Source organism: Dendroctonus ponderosae, unplaced genomic scaffold (assembly GCF_020466585.1).
Source record: "Dendroctonus ponderosae isolate FM_Combo_2020 unplaced genomic scaffold, Dpon_F_20191213v2 Dpon_F_20191213_3, whole genome shotgun sequence".
NCBI classification, from domain to species: domain Eukaryota; kingdom Metazoa; phylum Arthropoda; class Insecta; order Coleoptera; family Curculionidae; genus Dendroctonus; species Dendroctonus ponderosae.
The window spans coordinates 2,387,560-2,409,121 of NW_026018508.1; the positions used below are offsets into that span (position 1 = coordinate 2,387,560).

Consider the following 21,562-nt stretch of genomic DNA (forward strand, 5'->3'; position numbering starts at 1 on the left):
CTGAATGATGATGATGATGATGAACCATATCAGCATCAAAATCAAACTAGGTCTTGTTAGAGCCTTAAACAGAACTTCATATAATAAAATTAACTACGCCTTTAAGAAAGTTTTGAACGTTTTAAAATTGCATCCACGATATAATCTCACGGATAGATAGCCGATACGAGTTTGTGTATATTATTTAACACAATATGCTAATAGTAGAAAGAAGCAAAGAAAAATACTTTTTTTATATTAAAGCTCCTCTTAGGAGGAGCTCTCAACTTAGACCAAGAGTTATCGCAAAACAGTATATCGCATACATTTATAAGCATGATAATTGAGAGCTTATGTAAATATAAATAAATAGTAGTTTTCGATTCAAGGGCGACAAACGGATTTTTGCCCTCGTATGCATTTTAAATTCATTCGAATAAAAAAATGTTTCTTTAATATTCAACAAATTTTTGGGTACAATAAAATTTTCAAAAAGTAGTTTTGAGCGTACCTATTGTTAATTGAATTATAAATTGTATTTGTAAATATTCTTACTTTCATGCTTTTTTTCTGTGATAAAAAAATGGATTGAGAATATGGGGAAATCTCGCACAAGATCTTTTTAATACTTTTACGGAACTTAACCCGGCAATAACAAACTTGTCCCAAAAATAAAAAAGTTTCTAAGCATGCCACATAATTACAAATAACTTGAAATCGGTCAGCAAAAACGGATTTTAGCCAAAAATATTTTCTACATAAAATTTCCCGAAAAATGTTTTTTTAAATTAAAATAGTGTATCTTTTTTTTGTTGAACGGTCACTCACTTGAATTGAAATAAGCCAAGGAAATGCGAACTATATATCTACAAATAGAAAAACAGTTAAGAATCCTTTTATGGGATTTTGCTAGTAGATCGAAGTCAGTACTGCGAAGTGGAAGATACCATTATATGTGTTATATGCAAATGTATTATCGTGTAAAGTGGAGTCAGACTTTGCAGATTGGTTTAGGATTGTTTGCAAAATGATATCTTTATTATGTTGTTGCACTTTATTTATGTTTTTTTATTGCTTCTTCTTGAAAATCTAGCGGTACAGAAAACCTACAGTATTTGATCCGTTATTGTGGCATTTACTCAGGCTATTACGGCACATATTGATTTATTCTATTTTTAACTATGGTTTTGCATTTCAAAGCAAACTTTTCTCGCTGGCGTGAGAAACACAAAACTTATGAACATATAAAATAGAAATATAAACACGTAGAAGTTAAACTCATCTAATCGTTGGATTGTTTAGCGGCACGTAAGTCATGTCTATGATGGCAATCTATAATGTTCATCCTGGCTCTTTAAGAACTAACATGTACCACGTTGCAATGCTAGGCTTAAATGTTGAATATCAGATAATAATATAATTTATGATTGGTTGCGTTAATTGCATACGCATTCTGTCTGCTTTCATAATAAGTAGGTGCTGTACCGATATGAAGTAGCCAGGACATACTCACTTACAGATTGCCGATTCAATACATTTTGCACTTTTTTCCTTTTGCTCAAATGATTGATAATTTTAAATCGCTTTCCCTGTGTTGTATTCTACCTATTGGCTTCGCACAGATCTATCGAAAGACGAAGGTAGAACCGGCTTCAACTGTTTCTGTTTCCGAATTGAACGGTTTGTATTATGGTAGGCCATAAATTCCATCATTAAAAAACAGGTTCTCAGTCAGTAAGAGAGCATTTAAAATATTATTGCTCCTTGCAACAAAAATCACATTCTTCCGGCTAAAAAATAGTTTGGTGTGAAAAACATTGTTCAATAAAGAATCAATAGCAGGATTAAAATGTATTTCTTACATCGCTCATGTTCTTYATTAGTCCTTGCTCTAGATCGCCCTATGTGTGATAATAGTTCCCTTGATTTTACTTCTAAATGCCAATACAAATAAAYAAATTTTTAATATCCGCTGGATTGGAAAAAATCRAAATATCATTAATTTAGGAAGCATGGACAATGCGACTGGTTGTGAGTTGGGTAGATGTCCATAGCTTGAATATAAAACTTGAAACTTAGAGATTTCTTGCTTTCAATATAAGCGAGTTAGTATATTTTAGTTTTAAAAAGTAAATGAACTCTCAGGCAAATAAGGCACTTCAATAGTAAGATATGTAAGTTTATTTATACGGACATAATAGTAGCAGATACCAATCTATTCGATTACTATATCTTGCAATATTTGATCCCAATATTTTTGCGATCTACTGTTCTAAGAATGGAGTGCATATCCATTCATTTTACAGGTAAACTGCGTCTGTTTCATTCCGCARCGATCTGAACAAGCAGTGATTGTRAAATAATTTTGTAAGAYTTRCAATAAACTAAATTTAATTTGCTTCACAAACAAAAGTTATTTTTTTATGGAAAACCGTGTACAAGCAGTGCTTTTACTTGGAACATCCAGAAGTAGCTCACCTACTTATATTTTAAASTATTAAATAATTTTRAACAAGTATAGTGAAAGCTCAGAAGTATAATAAATGAAATAGTTGCAAAATGACTTTACATATTTCGTTTTTATTAGTCGGYGAAACATTGATCAATAACTAGTGTAMTCTATAATTTACGATTTSGATTAAAAGAAAACTATCTACTGCCAGCTCAATTCAATCGAATAATTTAATATTCATGAGGTCGATTCTATAAATTACTTCAAGTAACCGATTTCGATTCGTTTATCAACCACTATTTCATATCCGGATGCAATTGATTAAAAATTAAACATTAAACCACTGAAGCATTTAGTTAATTGATCAGCACTTGATAACCAATGTTACCATCAAATATTTATAATTACATGTCGGACATTGAAATATCGGTTGTCTGATTTATTGCAACTTTTGTTCCGTTTTTTTTAAGTGTTGGGAGGTTACTTAAATTAAGTAAATTGAGTAAAATAAACCGTTGTTTGAAACCCTCTTAAATTTAGAAGAATTAGTAAATTTTACAGTGATCATTTCGACTGGCTTTTAAAAATACCTTCCAAGTTCAAACCATTCAAATTGTAAAGCGCCGCAAAACAGCATAAACGGTATATTATATTTAAAAATTGTGTTTGAGACGCTCCTCAAGCGAGGCGAATGAATTATTTCCATTGAGCATTTAAAGTCAGCGATATAAATTTTCCATATTGGATTACAGTTATATCGATGGTAGGTGCATTTATTTATGTCCGAACTGGAAATATTAAAAACCCGCACAAATAGCCAGTAATAAATTTGAGCAAAACAGCAGATATTGAAACTTAGCAGGTATCCAGCAAGAACTTCTATAAAGTACCTCAAGACTCACAAAGTTATTCTGACATTTTTGCGAAAAATAAGCTAATATACAGCCATTATTAACATTATTAACTAGGCGTAGAGGTGGAAAAGATATAGTGTATATACAGAGTGATTCTACAAAGTGCGGAAGAAATCATACTACAAAATCCTCGACGTAAAAATATCCCGATCTAACCCAACTTACCTTTAGTTTTCCATAAGCCTATGTTTCTTTAATAAGTAAATGGTGCATTAGAACTAGTAAGTTTTTCGGGGTTTTCAAGCACGATTGGCTTGCATCATGCTTATTAACAAGGAAAGCTACAAACGTGTTCAATCATTACCAGAATTGGGCTTAGGTAATACACAAACTTAATTTTCCAAATCCATATAGCTCAAAAAGGGGTTGCCATATTAGCTCTGGCTTTAATACCTTTTTATTTAAAAGTCGCAAAAAGTTATTCAATTTTAAATGTTTGCAAAGTATCGCAAGTGGAGATGAAATGAAAAGCAGCTTTTTTATCAGCATCAAATACTTCTTAACCGAACAGCAGAATATACCAATATTTAAATGACATATTTATCAAAACTAAAATAAAATTCAATTTTTGTTCTTCATTTTTCGGGAAACATGTACTTTTGTACTGGCGCGCATTCGGTTGGATCGCCGTATTTTTTCGCGAAATTTTCTATGCTTCTTCTTGGTATGCTTCTCATGAATATTTACTTGGTGCGTGGAAAATGCATGAAAAAACGTTTAGCTTTTCGACTTGGTAAAACTTTAAACTTTTTGTTTGAAAAAAACTTAAAACTATTGTGTGCTCAAATTTGGCTTTCAGCAGGGCGCAAAAGCGAATCTGGAACCGTTTGAGGYTTAGCAACTCCGCCTCACAGCATTTATCGCTGGATAATTTATATTCTTTGTTTCTGAAGCGATGAGCTTGATGAGATGGTTCTCTTGCTAATAATGCATAAAATGTTAACAAAAGTGCACTATTAATGGTCGCACCATATTAAGCAGTTCTTCAGTCATAACATTCAGTCATATTCATTTTGAAAAAAAATTGAAGATTCGATTGAGGCGCTCGCCATCTCATTTTATAGATGTTTTTATTACCTACAAATCATCTCGTGGGGGCATTCCGATTGCTCCATTAGTTTCAAAGTTATAAACAAAAAAATACAAWAATCGCGTTGTTTTCCTATAAACTGTTAATAACTAACATATGGGCCGGAAATTCGAGTGGACAAAACATACATACCTATTCATCTGCTCATTWTATTTTATATCATCGCATAATTAGTTTGCTACAAGTCTTTTTGTCCCACAAAAATKCTATACAGCTTGGTCTAAGACCTGATAGATAGTCTGCCACTGAATAATTGCTACGTCTGGCGGATATACCCAATTTCTGTACAGATTGGGCCCTGSAAATTKTACCCTACAGGKTGCCGCGTGAGGGGRCCGCTTTAAAGTAATTTGTCGGAAAAATGAAGAGTCCAAAAATGTCAAAAACGGACCAGTGAATGAACTCAAAAAAGAAACAAATTTACTCAAAACATTCAAAAATTCACTTCTTGCCCAAAGCGGACTGACTCGGTTAATTACATTTGCAGCGAGTTTCATTAAAATCCTTCACATCATTCAAGCGATATCGAGAAGAACATAATTTTTTGAAAACTTTGATCATTAACAGCAGAGGAACCAGACATTTTTCCTTAATACAAGTTAAGTCTTATTTTGAGCCAAAGAATGACCCACTACCCTTTTGATCATGTGCTTATGGAGCCCCTATATATTTGAATATGTTTTGTTTAATTGACAATGAAACCGTAGCCACCGAGGATTTAGAACGATCGTAGAAGTATTTACTAAAAATGAGGTTAATTTTACGTCGGCATCACATTGACAGCAAAATTTATAACACACTGTCCAGATAAAATCTATATTAAATGTAGACGTGTAAAACAATTAAGAATTTTATTGATAATAAAATTTATCAATTCGCAGAAATCTCCGATTGAAGGTATATCTGGGAAAGTATTTATAGAGGATTTAAGTATTTGCTTATGTAAAGAGACTACTTATAAGTCTAAAAATACGTTTTATATGAGCTCCTGATGTTCACTTAAAAGTTTATATTGCGAAGCAGGAAACCAATAATTACTTTATGTTGGTTTAAGCATTTTCGTAGGTGTGACTAGTGTACAGTGATTTTTTCCAAAAAGTGTCAAATTGCAAATATTTGCAATTCATGACCTGCCCCATATTTTAAACTGAATACAAACGATGCCAACTTTCACATCGAAAATTAATCGATGAATAAGTGTTATGGATCGGCTCAATTAATTTTTTAGTCGGGATTAGTAATCGAAAAACACAACATGTAATCGCAATATAAATATCTATCGCATGCTCTATTAACTTCTCACTGGGAATTATTAATGAAACATTAACAGCAACCAGTAACCCATTTATACCAGCTTTGCTCGCCCTCTAATGCATGTTAAAATGAACGCAAATTAATGTAAGCTTTGCAAAACTGCAGGCTTAAGTATTCTTTGATTATTAACACGCCAATTAACTTCGAACGTTATAACTGTTTTCCTCAGATATTGATGTTCAGGTGTTCCGGAACAAAGTGCAATTTTTCCGATTCATAATGTTGCATATACGACGTGCAAGACAATTTTGAAAGTAGATTTTCTGGAGAACGGCTCATTTCAGAGAGATGTGACAAGTAGAACTGTTTTACGTAATTTTGAACCCTCTTTAGTTTTTTTTAATCATACACAACAAAAAGTGGAAAATAAAAAATGAAAGGTTATTAAGTAGATGACATGAGTGCGTTTAATCGTTTAACATTAAGGGATGTATCTCAAATTTTTAACAATAATACAAATGATCATAAGTAATAAGTATGCCAAATTTCATAACAATGGGATATCCATCAAAAAAAATTGTTAAAAAACTGTTTTTTCAAAACTAACTTTAACGTCCTTTATATCCGTTATTATTGAGTTTTTGCAAAAGTGTTATAGGAACTTGTCACACTCATTTTTGCTGTAAATTTGCCTCCTTAGTGGCGATCGCACCTTTTCCGAACAGCCTGTATTCATAGAAGTAGCATGACACAATTTTTTTCTTTAACACTACAAGCAACTTGTTCCTTAATAACTGACGCTAAAAAATCATTAAAATGTGAAACATTAAATGTTTTTAGTCGGTGAAACTATTATATTTGCCTTAATTAATCGGAGATCACTGGTTAACAAAATAATTTTACTAGATCGTAGAATGTTGATCATTCATAGGGTTGTTTAACTTTGTTCGTTAATTGTCATTTACATTGTTTCATTATTTTAAAAAAAATTTGCACTAAATATTTTCCGACTTACGGCCATTGAGATATACAGGGTTATTAAAAATTGACGTCATTCCTCTGGGCGTGTTGTCTGGGGGTGTTTTAGGAGTACAGAGAAAATAGTTAAAAAAATTAATTGTTATTAAAAACTGAGAATTTTGCAAAAAACTAAATCAGAAAGGCGGCAACAATATTTTACAAGGTAATCTGCCTAAATAACATTACGTAAATACCTGTTGCTTCGTAATTATTAAAAACTCCAACAATTCAACAGGATTCGTTGAATGTGGGAACGAACTTCGAAATGATAAATTGTTTGTAATTAACTTCTACTCAATTTGTACCGGTGTTCAGTAAGCCATTGGTTTAATGTGTCCTTGTGCTGTCTTAAGGAATCACCCTTCTTTGGTATTTATTTGGTGTTTGGGAAAGTGTCAGTTGTTGTGCAATGCTTGAGTTGCACTGGAAGGGTCTGCTGCAATAAAGACCTCTGTATCTAGAACCCGAATATCTATTGCCGTGCACTATCTTCCTGGAACAAACTTCAATGTCAGCCCTTTGTTGGCATAGGTTCTTACAGCTTCTGCTATGTTACTGTGGCATTTCCCCAGAACTAATCGAATATCCGCAAATCTGTGACAAGAGCTTCAAAGTAAGTCACATTTTGACAAATTATTGAGAAAGGATATCCATCTGTTACTATCTGTTGATGTTAAAAAACATCACTGCCGCTTTAACTTTTTATCAAAAAACTGTTGACGAGAACTTTTTTAACATCAAACATTGTCGTAATGTGAAGCAAAGATCGTCATTTTTTCTTTCGAATGCTTAAGTATTCCAAGATGCTACCAACTAAACATGGGACAATTTCAAAATAATGCTTAAAATAACAAAGTCGATTTTCAACAGTTAATATTATGGCTCGGAATCAAACTCGAATAATTCGAGTTCGAATATTCGAATATTCGAATAGCGAATAATTATGTGTAGTCATAACTCGAATATTCGAATATTTGAATATCCGAATATTCTAATACTCGAATACTCGATTAATCGAATACTCGAATACACCAACATTATCAAACTCACAAGGTGCAAATATCTTTATATGCACTTTGTATACTTTTATGAAATAAATTATTCATATTCTGCAAGCATTTAAACAAATACCCATATATTTACAAGCAAATGAAAATAATCATATTTACTCTCCTGCAAATGAATGTAAAATTACGTCTCTGTGTTCTAGTGATTCGTGTCAACTTTTGCGCAGTGTTACAATTAATGTGCCGACAAAGGCACTTTTTTATCCGTTGCGGCTAGTTGCCAAAAATGATATGAGATAACGATTTTTCTTCTTGGAAAACGGTGAACGGAAGACGAACACTCGAATATCTAACGAATACGAATAGAAATACTCGATAATTCGAATACTCGATTATTCGACTATTCTTTAGATATTCGAGTATTCGAATAATTTTACTATTCGAATAAACCACTAAACGAATATTCGAATATCAGATTTTTAAAAATTCCGAGCCCTAGTTAATATCAAATTTCAGTATTTTTCTTGTACTTTCCAAGTGAGTCCCTATTACTCCGTAAAAGGAATAACGCCAATTTTTAATCACCCTGTATAAGAATATGTAAGCGTTCTCTCAGTGCCAGATTAAAATCAGTCACTAATTTCTGTAATAGCTTTTGTCATATCAGTTTTCTCAGGTATAATTTTACAGCCTGATTTACATGCCTCTCAAATAGGGGTAATCATTTAATCTTCGTAATACAAATCGCCCAATCAAATGCTGCGCCATGAATCCGACCCACATACTAATTGATGCTTCCCATAAATGAGAGCTCTGGGAATTTAAAATACCGCTTTAAAAATCCAGCTTCCTTAAAGAGAACTGAACCCATCAAATTTGCATTTACATTCTTCGTTAGTCTAAGAATCGTGTTCCTTAACATATGAAAATATGAGTGCTAAATGTAAAGTTTTCATGAACTGTTAAATTTCAATTAATGAAATGTTGTGATTCATACTTAAATTTGTGCTCTTTTACATTGAATTGTTACTGCGTGCTTTTTCTCCCGTATTCTAATTGACAAAAAATCTTAGTTTGAGACCCATAAACTATCACAAGAAGACATAACGACATAAGTTAAGTCCGCTGTACTGCAGCATCTTCCCACAGTAATTAAAGCTGCCTACATTTCTTACCTAACTTTACACATATAAGCATCCTCTCATTAAAAAAGTACCAAAATATTTCCCGACATACCAGATGATGACTCTTCCTTAATTTCGAAGAATTGTCACCGGTTAAAAATAATTAATAAGAGTGGAGACGATGGTCAAAGGTTACTCTTAACAACCCTGAAATTTTAATTAAGAGTCAACGAATTATATAGCAGTTGTGTTATTAGAATCAGAATTGAACACTGCTATTTAGTTACGTATATCATAGAGAATTTGTCGGAAAACCTGTAATTTACTGCTTTTAATAATAGCCGACTTTACGAGTAGAATAAATTGCGGCGTTTGAGTTGTGGTTCTAATGTGAACTTTTATGTACCTAATTACTTTCTCTTTCTTATTCAAACCATTTATCTATATAGCTATCGGTTCTGGAAAAATAATAATATGTTTAATTGTCCATTTTATGTATGTCGGGCGTGTACCTTAATGCATATAAACTAAGCAGTTAGATTTAAAAGTGTTAGAGATTGTGGTAAGTTTCTGTGTTCATATTAACTATTAAGAAAAATATATTAAATAATGGCAAGGTATCTTTTTGCCCACAAGCATACGTAAGAAAGATTTAAAATTATTGTATGTGCACTAAATCAAAACCAATAATTGTAGTTTAAATAGTTCGTCAAATTAGACAATTTATGGTGCGTAACTTATTCAAATTGTAATATTTAAAGGAAACCAGTATATAAATCAGATTATTTCTAGTAGTAAAATAGGTTCAAAATAGAAACGAGATTAAGTTATTTTATCCATTATATTCTAAAAACTATTAAGCATTTCCCAGTGTTAAAAACTATTAGCGAAGTCGTTTTAAGTGTTAGAAAATTGCAGATTTGCAATAATTTCAAATGCGTATGGCTCTATCTCCAGTTGGTAATGTTAGGTAATTTAACAACAAATATTGAATACAGGGCGATTCAGAATTGGCGCATTAATAGGGGCTCACTTGGAGAGTACGAGAAAAATATTGATTATTTATTCGAAAATTTCTAGAAGATATTAACAGTTGAAAATCGATTACAAACTTTGTTATTAAGCATTATTGTTAAATGGTCCCATCTTTGATTGGTACCCTATTGGAATTGCTTCAAATTACGAAAATTATTGGTATTAAAAAAGGTCTCTTCTACAATTTTTTGATAAAAAATCAATTTGGCAACGATGGTTTTTGTCAATAACAGATAGTTACAGGTAGATAGCTTTTCTTTCACAAAATGTACACTAATATCGAATATGCGATTAGTTATGGGGAAATGTCACATTAACATAGCAGAAGCTGTAAGAACTTACGCCAAAAAGGTCCAGAGGAACTGGAAGATTGGTTCCAGGAAGATAATGGACGACAATAGATGTTCAAGTTCTAGAATATATACACATGAAAAATGTATTGAAAATAATTGCAGCAGAGCCTTCCAGGGGCACTCAGAACATTGCACAGCCACTGACACTTTCCCAGGCATCTAATAAATATCGGCTACATTCCTACCACGGATGTAAGATACACATTAAACCAATGGATTACTGAACACCGGTATAAATTGAGCAGGAGTTAATTAACCGAATATAAGAAGCTGCTAGAGAAGAGTGCACAATAAGGTATGTACTAACTTTTTTTGGAGTTCAAGATAAAAATGTATGTTTATTTGCATAAACATCAATTCGAGGTTATGATAACAACAAAGAACTGTGGTTCACACACTCAGAACAATTTCTCGTTGACAATTTGACATTTCGAAAAAAGTAGATCCCTACAGTTAACGAATTCCCTTGAATTTATCGTTTATCCTTATGTATTTTATTGCCGCTTTTGCTATTATTTCATGGTTACCGGATTTTAATAATTACGAGCAACAGGTTTTTACTTAATGTTATTTACCCAGATTACTTTGAAAAATTGTTGCCATCCTTGTGATATAGTTTTTTTGTAAATTTCTCAGTTTTCAATAACATTTAATTTATTTAACTATTTTATGTATTCCTAAAACCCCCAGACAACACCTCCAAAGGAATTACTCCAATTTTGAATCACACTGTATATTTGAATCCGCAACGATGAGCTCAAATGAACTCCATTTTCTAGAAGCGTTCTAAGTCAGCTTTTAGGGGCAAATATGTTTTTTCATAAATGAAATAATTGATATCTAAAAAGTAAAAATATTAAAATAAATTATAATATAACTCTAGAATCTGCAAAAAAAGTGTAAATAATACTCTGACAAATCGAAATTGTTAGTTACCTTCTAGATCGTCGCGAACTGTTTATGGCGACATGTAAACGATAAACTTGCTACTCTTATCATCTTTGTGCATTTATTCAATGCATATTAGATTAATGTGAAAATTTATATTTTGCATTTAAGTGCAGTTTTAACATTRAACCTCAGTGTTGTAGATTTTCCGCTTTTCTAAATAAATAAGCAACATAAGCCAATCTTCAAAGTGATAAAATAAACTGAGTTAACTGTCTGAAGATAGGCTAAACCGTTATAAAACCTGTTTTGACAAAGCCTAAATAGTCAAGTTTATTTTTATCAAATATACACAAGTCTTTAATTCTAGTCTTTAATATACTCTTGGTACCTATTTTTAAAATATAGGCCTAGTCGATTAAAATTATTAACCGAAGTAGACATTTTTTGAACGATTTTTTACTCAAGCAAATATTTCAATTTTGAAGTACTATTGTAGTACTTGAAGTAATACTTTCAGATGAAAGTATTAATCCAATAATTAAAATTCATGGTTTAAAATAGTAGGTTTGGTAAATGCTTGCTGTCTAATTTCATATTGGTAAAAATTTAGTTTGGAAGCTCACATTATTTCTAAAGAAAATAAAATTCTGAAGGCGTGTTTAAAGATTAACAATTATCTAGATCAAATTTGAGGATATCTCATACACTTGAATATACATACCTACTTATTTTCATTGATCTGTATATCTGTAGGTATTCATTTGAACCTATTACCTTTCAGTTGGAACATGATCGAAAAGGCTTGAAAAATTATTTYAAAATGTAAATAAATGTTTAAAAGTTCCTAACAGAACTTCGACTTTATTCCACAGGAAATACTTCATTTTTTTTTAATCCGACCTACGTAAGAAATATTTATCGCAGAAAAATACATGCGATGCTTATTTCTACAATACACAATAAACGGGATTCTAGACAAAACCAATAATTTATTTTGTATAATGCTGGAAGCGAACTACACAATACAGCCAAATTAAGTTTTAAATGTAATAGACCATTGTTACGTCCAATAATTTCTGATTTGCATTAGTTCCTGATTACACAAAGCCGCCGAAAGCCAGATATTTCTTTAAAAGTAGTTAATTTGGCACCCAAGTAAATAATTGCCATTTCACCTAAGTGAACAGACAGTGGGTCAACAAATGCTCGAAGTCGTGTGTCGAATGTCCACAGGTACAAATATGGAAAGTCGTGACTACTAACTTGATTCCTATTTAGAGTTCCGGGTTGGTTCAGGATTAGTATTTATTATCGATATTTGGCAATAAATCTACAGAAAAACTTTCGAATAGAGCTCCTATAAAATAGATACGCTGAGTACCTATAAGTAAATCCTAAATTCTTTGTACATACATAATTTTTTTTTTCAGTAACGGCTAAAAATATAGCAGTGCAGTCTTTCATGATAATTATTACGAAAATATGTATAGTTTTCCAGAAATCCAAAATGTCACCAAAATATAGAAAACTCCTGAGCAATTTTGTTTTCCAGCCATACAAAAATAGTGAAAATTGACTGTAACAAAATGTAAGGGTTACCAATGGACCACCCTGTACACAATTACCAGAGAAATATGGTTTGCTTGAGGATAATCTGATTCTCATATAATCTGAAACTACATATAATAATAAGGCAATATGCATCATTCAAATTGCCCGTATTTTTTGTAATATTAAACGATGTTAGTTTTGCATATCGCAAAAACCGATATTATCTAAACTAAACTTAAATTATTTATTCTCACTTTTGCTGTCTTACAACTGTTTTATTGAAAAAAATATTTTTGTAAGACAGTTAAAGTTCCAATAAATCACCACCAATACACTTTTTATTGTGCCTGATTATGGAAGAAGCGGGAAACAAATTTCCCCCTAAATTTCTTAAATACATTTTGAGTTTGGACACAGCATTTCACCTAATAAAGTTAGTTAATAACTTTATTAGGTTATTAAGTGTTTTGTTATCCGGGGTATAAATGAGTATGGAAAAAATAGGCCTTTTATAACTCCCAATGAACCAACCCAAATGCCAATTCCAGCTGACTCAGCGAAGATATTTTTATCATAGAAAATTATTTGATTATTAATTGAATAGGCAAGGCCTTGAAAATCGAGTTATAATGATTTAAAGGTGGAAGTACAATATACGGAAATGTAAACTTATGGGCACGCGGAAGATACTGAAACCCCACTGCAATCACATAGCCTAAAGAAAATAACATAACTTGAAGTTTTAAAAATCAACTCGACTGACTATGAAAATTGCAACTGGAACGAGAGTTGGCGTAGACCCTCAGGTGGTCAGCCCACGACATCCTGCTCATTGAAAATAAGATGAAACGCAACCATGTCATCTCTTCCTTGTGAGGAAAAGAGAGGTGCAAGAATAAGCTGACCTAGAATAAAATGAAACGGTTTAAAACAGGTAACTTGTTTTTCAAATCAAYTATCAAGTAACTGAATCCGACTACGAAAAAATGATGGATAATTCAAAACCAAACCAAGAATGCAAGCAGTTCCGAACCATATAATTATTTATTTATTTAAGGTCTCCTCGACAGATGTAAGCCACTTACAGAGCGAGACCATATAACAACACCACATTTATTACATTGAATATTTGAAATCATCCTTGAACATATAATTATATTTAAAAACACATGGTTTGCCAGAGTCCAGTCTCTCCGAGAGCGCTAAGCGCACTCAGGAGAAAAAATATATCCTCAGTGTCCCCCAACTGATTACAAGACTTCATGATTTTTAGAAGAGTGAAAACTTCGACACTTCGATTCTACACTTTGGAAGACAACAGGCATCAGAGAGCGTCTTGAGGTCATCGAGGGAACAAGGAACGTAAAGGCTTTCACGGCCGATTAAATCACATTTAGGAATGTTTTCCGGGCTTTAAAGACATGGTCCATTCTTCCTGACGTTTCGTCCACAACTGCGGCGAACATAACAACTTCGGCGCACATGCTGTTTGGCGCAAAACGCGTTTCCAATCTGGATTGAGTGCCGTAGTTTCTTCTTTTCTGTTGAAGTTGTTTTGGTGTTTAAATATTTCGATGGCCTCTCTGGTGAGTCTCGGGTAGTATATTTCAGATTGGTGCAGAATGTCCACTTCGTCGAAGCGTATTTGGTGACCGTCTAGCAGTGCGTGCTCCGCTACTGCTGATTTTTCTGTTTGTCCCAATCTGCAACTTCCTTTGTGCTCCGTGATCCTAGTGTTTATGCTTCGTTTTGTRGTGCCGATGTATGCTCTTCCACAGCTGCACGGAACTCTGTAAACTCCTGGTGCTGATAAAGGATCCCGTTTGTCTTTAGCCGATCTCAAAGTCTGTTGGATGGTTCGTGTTGGTTTAAAAATTGTTTTTACTTCGTGTTTCTCCAGTATCTTGCCGATCCTGTCCGTAACTCCATGTGTGTACGCGAGGCAAGCCCAACTCTTACGCTCATCATGCGTTTGTGTTGTCTCCGAGCGATCTTCACTGTTTTTTGGTCGAATTGCTCTATTGAAATCTTTCTTACTGTATCCATTCCAACCAAAGGCCCTTTCCAGGAATCTGCGAACCAGCCGAGTTAGAGAGAGAATTAGAAAGCACGAGAGATCACTTCGCCCACTGCCCCATCGTCTTTGATAATGCAGTTGTGGACGAAACGTCAGGAAGAAATTCCCATGGACCACGGCTTTAAAGCCCGAAAAACATTACTAAATGTGAAGGAACGTAAGTTCACTAGGTATGATCGAAAAAATTGACGGAGTCACCGGTCCATAATTCTATAATAAATTATTTGCGCCTTTCTCAAATACCGTCAAAATCTTAGCCGAATGCCATGGTTTAGGGCACGCATCTGAGCGGAGACAAGCATTAAATATTTATGTCAAAGGGGATAAAAATAAAATTGCACAACCTCAACAAAAACTGGGACATTGTCCGGTCCTGCAGTGTCCGTAAGTCTCATTTCTCTCAGACAAAACAGAATTTGAGATTCACGAATCTCCCCGATTTCAACGAACAGATCGTTTCCATTCGCAAAAACATCGGCAGTATTAAACTCAGCAGAGACGATGTAGGATTTCCGAATATAAGTAGTAAAAGCATTTAAAATGTCAGAGGGGTCGGAGTAGGAAGCGTTCCCATCCATAACAGTGTCCGGAATCGCACCATAAATTCTCCTGGAATTGGTTTCAGAAGCAACTGTTTCTTCTTTACCAGGATGGATACTCCGTTAACCCTCTAAACGTTTTCAGAACAACCCTATTCAGTTGTAGATATCTTCCAATTATCGATATTTTAAAAAACGATTCAATTTTTAAAAGAAAAGAAAGAAAGAAAATGCAGATTAACGGGGAAAAACTAACAAGAAATCAATGCAAAATCAACCACTCATATACTTTTATAAATCAGTTATTTAGGATAAATGAAAATTGCCGTAGTTCCTTTGAAGAGGACGTAAATGACTGTTTTTTGGTCCAGCTCAACTGATTGGTTCAACTCGAGAGTGCACAACATTTCAAATAGTTTCTAACATTTTGTCGTAGTTTAGTTGGCGTTCAAAATGCAGAAAACATAATGGAACAATAGAAAATATAATACATATTACAATTGTTGTCGATATGTAGGGTGTCCCGTAAGCTCATCATCAAAAGGGTACTGCGATATTCCCCGGATCAAAACAAGAAGAACTGATATACCGCTAACTGAGCTATTGATAGTTTATGGAAAAGTTCTTAAAAAAAATTAAAAAAATTATTATCGAGAGAGTGGTCCGATGGATGTTAGCAAAACTCGCTGTGAATTTGTTCTCATGTAAAACTCATACTTTGATGAAACGCCTGAGTTTATACGCTTTCGGTAAGTAGTAAATTAAAAAAATATAAGGAAAATCAGAACCTTTCATTTTGTTGATGGACTCAACTGATTTTTTTGCTCGGTGTACTAATCCTTTGCACACATTTTCGTGCTCTTCATAAAATCTTGTAACATTCATAGTTTTTGCGTAAAAAAATATTTCAGTTTTCTTGCCACTTAATAATATTAGCCATTAACTGCAAATAGTATAGGCTCATAGTAGTAAGTATATGGCACATTTAGACTGCAGTTCGGCACGGCCGTTCATCGAGTAATTATAGCAAAAGAACCGACATGCCTATACAAAAAACTACAATTCAGAAGGGGGTTGCACGTTTTGAACCTAAGATCACCCTGTATACTGAATACACCACGCCATGTTTCAACTTTGTTTCGTAGATCTTTTAGTTTTAATGGTCCACATATTTATAATTCCGTAAATAACTTGTTTAAGAAATGTTCACTTTTCTCATTTAAAAAGAAACTCAAGGAGCATTATGTTTCTCATTAGTAAAATAATTGTATCTATTTCATTTTCATTTATTTTCTTTTTAAGATTACTTGTGATTAATATTACTTTTTTTTCGAATTCTTATTTTTAGAATAGTGTATTGTTTATTTAAGGTTAAGCGAGTAGCTTCGGCTAGACTTCGCCCGAAACCAATGTAAAGAAAAAAATAAATAAAAATTCGTTTTTTTTACAAATTCAGTCTATATTTATTTACGTGTTTATATGAAAACCCAAGTATTGATAGGGTTGGCGGGAAGAATTATATCGTCAGAGATGGTAATAATCCGACTAAGTGCAAAGGTAAAAATGGGAAAAAGTGATAATCATAGTTACAATATATTTGATGCTAATCGAATGTGCAGAAGCAATCAGAAAGACACAATCATTGCCACACTGTGCGACCTAGCAAAAGGCCAAAAAATTGTCATAATAATCACAGAGTAATAACATTTAAAAAATCGGGAAAACGTTAATACAAGTCCAGAAATAAATTTAGATTCGTAAAAAATGCAGACACATGTTTTACAACGTGCGATCCGTTTGACGCTTGTCAAGTCATAAGATTAATTTGAAACTAAATCAGATGAAAATAGAAGAAATCTGGTCTTAAAAAGGTTACGATGAAGTTAGTTTACGAGAAGCAAAGTCATTGCGTCGAACAACACAATATTTAGGGTAAAATTTGCGTCATTCCTTTTAAGTGGTTATTAGTCTTAGCTGCAGAGCAGATACGGGCAGAATATACTTCCTTTTGACTTTTTCGCGAAACTTAAATATCCCTGTATATGTGTATGTGTATATAGGTTCCGATCATTTCGTTATAATAAACAAGTTTCAACATGTTTATCGTGTTTTTTAGATATTAAGGTTTTCTGATTGGCATTGTCAAACTATTGCTTTAATATTTTTATTTTAAATAATAGGGACTTTTAATAAGGCAAGCTACGCACAATAAAAGATACAAATTAGTTAATTAATTAATTAATAATTAATTAATTAATATAGCTATCAAGCATGCTACACATATTTAGTCCTTCATGTAAATTAAAGCTCTTAGCAAGTAGCATTAAATAGCAGATAGTTGATACTAGTTAAATAGTACTTAGTAGCATTTAACGTGAGTGTTGCAACAAGGAAATATGTAAATGTAAAAGTAATTCATTTAAAAAAAATATTTATAGCCATTAGGAACAAATTCAATTGTAGTGCTAACCCTGTACCTTAGTTGATTTTACCTGGATTTAAACGAGCTACAATTAAGACTTCAATGAGCTGAGAATATTTCACAAGTGAATATTAAGTAGATTCTCAAGCCGTTAATTTAAAAAACGGCTTAAATAAGATAACTTCTAATGAAACCTAGTTAAATGAATTTTGTTCATTAATCTTCTAACTGAAAGCGCATTGTTAAGATTTGTTAATATTGCTAATGGCTCATGGCCAATTACCACAGCAAGAACTAAAGAAAAGGCACTAAGATTCAAACGGAATGAGAGAAAAAACCATTCAAACAGTCATCGTTTATTTTTATTGCATTGTGTTGATTCCGCTAGCCAATATGTGTACACGTAAGAATAATTTTTAGCAGTAATAATGAATTAGTTTATTTAAAATTTTATATGTTAATGCATTGTAATCTGTTTGAATGCCAAATAGACTCATATCTCTTAATCTGGTCAATCCCACTTACAAAAACATTCATAAAGACTCACCATAACAGTGGTTTAACAATCCGTAAACATAACAATTTTTTACCGTCAACGCTTGATGACATGTTTCATTACAGTAGTGGCTTGTGCTTGAGACAACACCGCATAGTAATGACCCATTCATCAGATTAATAATTTATTCTTTCACTATACAGCTAATTTATCATTGTCTGTATAAATTTGCCGGGATCTTTGTCGTCTTACAACGTCTGCCCGTTAGCTTAAAAGTTGATTCTCCTGTAATGATTTGCAAATTAAAAGTAATATGCAGGAATACAACTGTTCATGTTTTAAACCATCGGCAAGCGCTCTGGAGGGCGAATCTTATGCAAATCGAGTTTTATTTTTTTTTATTAAATTGAATAATTGGCGGTTTAGTGCTAAGAACAAAAAATACCAACTGCTACTAAATATCAAGATTCTACACAAATTAATAATGACTGCTTCATTTGCTTCTAGAGGGAAGTTTTTTGAGCTACTTATAGGAACTCATAATTTATCTTGGAGCAGGTAAAATGTCAAGCTTTATAATTTTGTAATATAGTAGAACAAAAACTATCGTTTTCGCGGATACAAAAATATAATCACTCTCCAAATGAACTACTTAGTATCTGTATCAACGTCTTTCTCTCCTGAATTCGACAATAGTGTACTGTAACTAAAGGAATATGATTTGACCGCCGAAAGATTATAGAAGGTCTTCTGTTTGGGTTAGTTGCTCTTATCATCATCAACTCATCATCCAGCTTCTTCTGGTGTTCACTGCTGGACATAAGCCTCCTCCATACGCCGTCAAAAATTTATATGTTGCGCAAGTGGCATCCAGTTGTGTTATATTTTCCGTATATCGTCTGCTCATCGTTCGGTGGTCTGCCCTGACTTCCTCTATCTTCACGGTGTCTGCATCCTAATAGTCGTTTGGTCCATCTATCATCGTTGAGTCGTGGACTATATGGCCTAAAAATCCCCATTTTTCAAAAAAAAAGACATTATAAAATTGAAAAACAAAAGAGGCGAGACAACATTGAACAAAAATGAAATTTTCGCAATAGCAATTTTTAAAATGTGCACACTTTGTACGTCAAAAACTTTTAGATGAAACTATTTTTCGAAAGTTCAGCACCAACGGAAATAATGGACTCTCTCGCACTAAAAAACCACTCTGTACATCGAAACACAAATCTATTTGTCTAAACGCTTGTGCAAAAGTAAAACTGGAAACTAGAGTTTTTGTTTATTACACGATTTCAATAGTTTTGCAGAAATCACCCAAATTGAATAAACCGATTGGATAAAATCTAACTAAAGGAATTTTATAAATATTCCCTATTAGAAGCATCGAGAAAAATTCCAAGTGCTGGTAACATTTTGCTTGCTTCTGAGAATTAACCATTACGGAATAGCAAATATCTCTAAAACTGGTTTTTGCTGAGAATTATTACCACATTGCCAACTTCAAAGACTTTTTCCAACTTACTGATAATGTCGTATGTAATTCAAGTGCGCCTGCTGAGCAATATAAACTTTTTATTTTAATTTGCCAACGCCTGGACCAAAGATAAATATAAATTACATGCGGATTCTTTTAGTAGCGCACATTCCTATAGGTCTCTTCCAGAATTCTTTTCCTTTTCACACATCAATCTGTGTTAAATTTCACTTTTAATTAAAAGTGATGTATGACCGTTCAGAACATGGCCGTAAACCAGACACATTTGTGGATGCCCAGATCATAGAGATTTTATTCTCAGGCTCCAAAGCCTATAAATTGTCCGGGTAAAACGAATACGCTAAATACATAATAGTGGTCAAAACGTTAACCTGTGTTAAAGAGTTCCGAGATATTTACCTGACTTAAAAGACGACACATTTTCAAAGCTATTTAAAATAACTGTGAGAGATGCTATCTGTAATCTGGCCCATGTATCTTTTCTAATTATGTTGGGGTTACTATACAAATGTTTATTATACTGGTGCTCGCAAAGGAATCAACATGGAATTTCTCTGACGAATGGCTTCGATATTTTATAAGGCGTATCTATTTACTAATGTCCTACCTATTACAAAATGTATTTTGTTCAAAATTGCGGAGATATGCTTTCAAACCGTAAACATGCGAGTTTAACTATAGTTCTAGAATGTTTATTAATTTTTCTGGCACCGATCTATGCTGATCGACTTTATTTCATCTGCTTCCGATGGACCCAAAAAAATTTGTAAGCATATTTATATCTAAATAAATCACGTCAAGATATATTAGGCAGACTTGTGATGTTATTGGTAAAGCGTATAAAAGATTCCCAGATTATGAAACTTCTAGTTTAAGAAAAAAATGTTACATTTGTAACTATAAATGTGTAGAAACAATTTTGACGTTTGCAAGCAGGCATGTTTAAACTTGAAGCTGATGCGCATTTCGACCTTTATTCCGTTGTGGATAAGAATTATTAGTTATTCTCAGAAGATTACACTGTGAACTTTCAAGCGAATCGTCGCAAGCCATTACATCAGTTCATGCAATTTGATTCTGTTTATTTATAGTTACTTCAGTTACTATTCCTATCATATTTTGTTAAATAGCGTAATGGAAGGAATACCGTTAACTCTGATCAGAAAATAAAAAAAATCAATTTTCATATTTGATGTCTTTCTTAAATGTCRATYAWKCCAAGTAAGAAGAAAACCTATTGCGGAAAATTTATTAAGTGTGATCATTATAGTGAACTCACCTGAAAGAATGACAATGTGTCTGAGAACCAGCGTTCTGTTATGTACCATGCCTTGATGACATGATTATTCCGTTAATTCTGGGTTCTCACGTACGCATCTGACTACCTAAACAACATTCGAACCCGATCTAGCTATAAATAACCTAATAGCGTCTTGATGTTACAACAAACAAAGTGGTTGAGCTTATTTTTCCTTTTTCGCGCTTAGAAGCTTTCATGAATCGATGAGCGTTTATCTAAATAAGATTGTCCGACACCATCTGTGGAAGTGGTGATAATTCTTTCAACTAGTCATTCTAAAGTGACCATTTCATTATTTAAGTATATTTTTCTTCTAGGATGGTTAATTGATTTAGTAATATTTCAGACATAAGATAGCCTTTTTGGTTTCACGTTCCAAGAAGAACGATTCTGGATAAACAAAAACGTCATCGAATTTTGATATAAAAGACCGTCTGATTTGTCCCCAAATCGCGGTCGTGCATTTTACCAAAATTGCATAACAGTCTTTTCCTCCATTATTTAGTATTTAATAAGTAAGAAATTTATTTCATAAATTAAATAAAAGTGTATAAAACATT

The 21,562-nt window shown here is 32.9% G+C and overlaps 1 long non-coding RNA gene across 1 annotated transcript; it reads right to left on the reverse strand.

Annotated features, from left to right (window-relative positions):
• Window positions 1–18,048: 18,048 nt before the first annotated feature.
• LOC109534601 lies at window positions 18,049–20,886 on the reverse strand. The gene is made up of 2 exons (XR_007281125.1): window positions 20,102–20,886; window positions 18,049–19,209 (listed from the first exon to the last, which is right to left on the reverse strand). It is a non-coding gene; the product is annotated as an uncharacterized LOC109534601 (long non-coding RNA).
• Between the last annotated feature and the right edge of the window lie 676 nt (window positions 20,887–21,562).